We start from the raw sequence: 4,385 nt of genomic DNA, 5'->3' as shown, positions 1-4,385 counted from the left end.
GTTCAGATATATTGACAAGGACGAGTCAAGAAATAAACTTAATCCTTCAATGATAATATATTGATGGATTTGGATTTTGAATTTTATTCAGATTAAGGCTTGAGTTTATTTTAAATCGAATGAGTTTTGAAAATTATAATTCGTTGAGTTAGCGTATTTATTTGGAAAATAAATACAAACTACTAGAAAATGGGTTTAAGTTCTTAATTAAATCCATTTCAGCCCAATTTTGAGCTAATGGGCTTAATATTTTCGAGGCCCACTTCTAGCTCCTTCATGGATAAGTAAGGTTATCCTCTCTTATTCACATCCTTCTTCTCCATCGTCAACCTGCAGAGAAGAAACGAACAAAAAGAAAAAAAAAACAAACAGCAACAAGAACAGAACCACACAGAGCAATCACCTCCGATCGATGTCTTCCTCGCCATCACATGTGCTCGCGAGATCTTTGACCACCGAGCGTCGGCCGAGAAAGAGGAGAGCGCCGCCGCCGTGGCCCATCTCGTACGCGAGCTCCGACAAGGAAAACGAGAGCCACCGAGCACGGGACTGAGAGAGAGAGAGAGAAAGAGAGAGAGAGAGAGAGAGAGAGAGAGAGAGAGAGAGAGAGAGAGAGAGAGAGACGGAGAGAGAGGCGTATGAGAGCTGTTGTCGAGCCTCCGCCATCGAGCCACCTCCGTCGCGGGTCCGTCTGCTGCCAGCCGCCGTCGCGCGGAGTAGCAAATCGCTGGAGAACTCCGATTCAAGGTAGGAAACCCTTTTCTTTTGATTTCAAATTTTTGAAAGATTGATAATTCTGAAATTAGGGTTTCGGTTTGGAGTTTTTGGGGTTTTTGCTCGTTGAGGGTTCGGTGATGATTGATTGTTGAAGTGTGTTAATCTTATTTGGATGAATATTTCTTGTGGTTTTTACTTGTTGATGCGTAAATTGCTTGGGGTTTACTCGCTCAAATTCTATGTTTGGCTGTGTGACTTTCCTTGACCGAGTGAGGTTCTGTGGCTGTTTTGTGATGTTACCCCTGAGCCTCAGAAAATGTTGTTGATTTTGAGAACCTCGTTGATTAACGTTGCTGAATTGTTGGCCATGACTGCTTGCCTTTGGTTCTCTGATATTGTCGGTTTTCTTCGTTGATTTGAATTGGCTCGTTGAATTTGTTTGGGTTGCCTGTAATGAATTGAGATTAGCGATCTGAGAACCGAGTTCCAATCAATTTTGGTGTTGTCGAGTATAGTCGAGTTAGGGGTATTATGGTTTTCTGTCTGCCGAATATTATTAACCCCTCTGTTGTTTTACGAGCAGTTGAGTTCGGTTGGCATGGGCCTCCGTTCTCGAGTCTCAGTGGTGTCACAGGTCAACGCCGACGAGTGGGCATTAATTATAAGAGGAACGTCGGGATTTGTCTTAATTAGGTACAAGAGTCAACGTCTTCGCTCGCGGCTCGGAAGTCGTTGAAGCTTGAAGATGTTTAATTATTATGTCGTATTTTAATTGTTTGTAATCGGAAATGTATTCTTAAAAGAAAAGTCTTTCGCTTATTAGTGGTTATATAATAATTTCAAGGGGAAATTATTATAGCAAGTGTTCTTAAAAATTATTTCTATGTTACGTTCACTCAAGTATAATTTAGAATTTATCGAATAAAGTCAAGTCAAACCAGCATTTCCGATTAATTGAGCTCTTAAACGTTCCTGAGTCGGAACTCATTTCGAAGGGTGAAATTGAGTTCTAAAATTTGAAGTCAAGCTTAAACCGTCAATTTTTCACGTTTGGATCATGTCTAGTATGAAAGTCAAGTGGATTGTCTATTTGTGACGTTTTGAGTTCGTTGAGGATGTCGAGTGAAGTCGAGAAAGTAGTTCATTACTCTAAGTTGCTAGAGTCTTGGGATCTCGGTATATTGACCAGATTCTCTAGCCTCGAGTCTTTGTTAAGATTGATGGTTCTCTGAATGTTCTCGACTTTTGTGTCCTTAATCGTCTGTATGTAGAGGTTCGGCGAATACACTTGGTTAAGAATCTAACGTTGCTTCATCTCACAGAAGTTAGTCAAACCAGCACGTATGACAACCTCAAGGATAACGTTCGGAAGGAGGCATATCGGGAAGCACGCAATCCGAGGACAAGGACCTCAGCGCTTGAAGTTTAAGAGCGTCAATAATCCAGGTAAGTGGGATTTAGGTTTGAGGCGCCAAAAGGGGAATGGTGCCTAGTAGAATAATTGTTATGTTTATTCGTTTAATCCTAAAACCCAAAGAAACCCTCAATTAGAAAAGACGACCGAATAAGGCTTCGGCCACTAACTAAAAAGATAATAAAATGATAGGGTTAAACGAGTAGAAATCTAAGAACCTTGAAGCCCTGAAATTGTGTATAGCTTCTAGGTTGCCCCTTGTCCCGAGGAGGACGACATGAGGAGAGAAAGACAGTGTCCTTCGGATTCAATACCGAGAGGAACTGTTCTAGGAAGAGGTCCAGCTTCATCGCTGTGGACAATTCCTTCTAAAATACTTAAAGAGCCATACAGTGAAATTAATAATGTAAGTGTCGGGCTTTATCCCGATAAGATCTCCTCCTGTAATAAGATAGACAGGTAGGCTGTAGACAGCTCCTGTAAAACGTAATGAACCGTTGTCGGCAATGTAGCGGGTGACATTCCCAAAGGCCCTTTAATGGGAAGTCGATGGGTGGCTTCAGGTGAGTCGACGGGTGGCTTACCTGTCCTGAGGGAAATATGAACCCTGGAGCAACCAGGAATTGGTGAGGGTTTGATCCCCTCCACCAAACGCGCGTTAAGGCCCTCCTACATGTGCTAGTGGATCCCAGACGTTAAAACTTCGGCTTTCCGAGAGCTAGGCTCGAGTTTTCGGAATAGCTTACTCATCTCTCATGAGCGGCTGCGGACTGAAGTGTCGATTGGGCCCAGTCCACTGATGTAAGGCGCCGGGATGCGTGAGATGGATGAGATTTTGAGGAAACCGGAGAATGCCGGATTCTTGAATGAATGAATGAACTTCGATATGAAATTGTTCTTGTTAGCCAGTTAGATATTTCCTTGATGCTGAATGATCGTTATTCTGCTGAGTCTGTTACCTGCTGTTGTCATTTGCATTCGTCATCAGCATGTATCGTCTGTATTCATCATCTGCATTTGTCATCTGCTTTCGTGCATTTCATGTAGCACTAGGTTAGATATCATGCTTACTGAGTCGATGTGACTCACCCCACAGTACCCCCTCCCTGTAGATGAAGGAAGCTCAGGCGAAGCGGAAGTGCTAGTCAACGTAGATCTCATGACGACCTGCGGCAAGGACGGATACATGTAGAAAAGACATGTAAGGTTTTATTTTCTTTAAAACCAGTTCGAACCCTTTTTCTAGTCCATTTGATATTAAGTAAGTATTTGATTAAAGTTTTGTAAAATGTAAACACGCGCTGAAGGCCTAGGCCGTGTTTACGAGTAGCGGTCATAAGTAGTTTGTAAAGCATTTTAAAAAGAAAAGAAAAATTTTACAGTATTTTTCTACAAACTACTCATGACTTCAATGCTACTCTTTTCATAAAATGTGGATTATAAATAATGAATGAGTTGATAGTATATGAGTATAGGTAAAGGACGCGATCCGAGGGCGACGGGTGTCCTGCGGGTCGTGACAAAGGGTCAAAGGACTATTGACCTCAGTATGATTGTTAGAAGAATCTATGATGTCTGGTTATGAGGTATTGAGAGTTGGAGACTCGATAGTTCTTCTAGGTATCTTCCGAAGGTACTGAAATGACCAGTGCACTTCTAGAGACAAGATAAGAACAAACCATTTAAGCTCTTATGTCTCGAAGTCACTATGTATGAATTGCATCATGCTTACCTTAATCCTGAAATGAGACATGCCATTTCACAGCTTACGTATTCTCATTTGAGAAAGTAAGAGTTCGGACTCACTATGTGATTCCGAACAGGGCCTATTGGTGAAGTACTAAGTTGTGAGAATGTCATGAGTAACTTTGTGAAGTTCTCATAGATATGGAATTCATGTACAAGATTGCTGAAATGCAATGTATGTCACCTCATGCTTTGTTCCTTGGAGTGTGAATAAATGAACTGGCCAGTGTCCAAATTGAGTCCTGACCCTTTTGGATGAAACAATGTGACTTGTTAGCTCCTCGTCAATACATTGTTTCTAACTTATTCATAAGCGACAAAGGAGTTGAGGAAATAACAGCTAGAAGGGTAAAATGGTAATTTAGTAAATCCCGACTAGCTGATGACATTCATGAAGGGTAAACATAGATAATATTCAGTGGATCCGCTCATCATAATTAGGATGAATTCTTGAGTAGAAAATAAATTCATTTGAATCGAGAGATTTTCAGTGTCAACTCTTTAGTGG

General features: G+C 41.4%; 1 long non-coding RNA gene across 1 annotated transcript; it reads left to right on the top strand.

The window, feature by feature from the left end:
* The first annotated feature begins 568 nt into the window (after positions 1-568).
* Positions 569-3,332, top strand: LOC149402486 (uncharacterized). Its single transcript, XR_016296183.1, has 3 exons — positions 569-747; positions 2,040-2,163; positions 3,244-3,332. It is a non-coding gene; the product is annotated as an uncharacterized LOC149402486 (long non-coding RNA).
* Positions 3,333-4,385: the final 1,053 nt, after the last annotated feature.

The sequence above is a fragment of the Urtica dioica genome, chromosome 3, assembly GCF_054948205.1.
Source record: "Urtica dioica subsp. dioica isolate 48M chromosome 3, U.dioica_male_clone48M_v1_H2, whole genome shotgun sequence".
Taxonomy (NCBI): Eukaryota; Viridiplantae; Streptophyta; class Magnoliopsida; order Rosales; family Urticaceae; genus Urtica; species Urtica dioica.
This window is presented reverse-complemented; position numbering and strand designations above follow the sequence as displayed.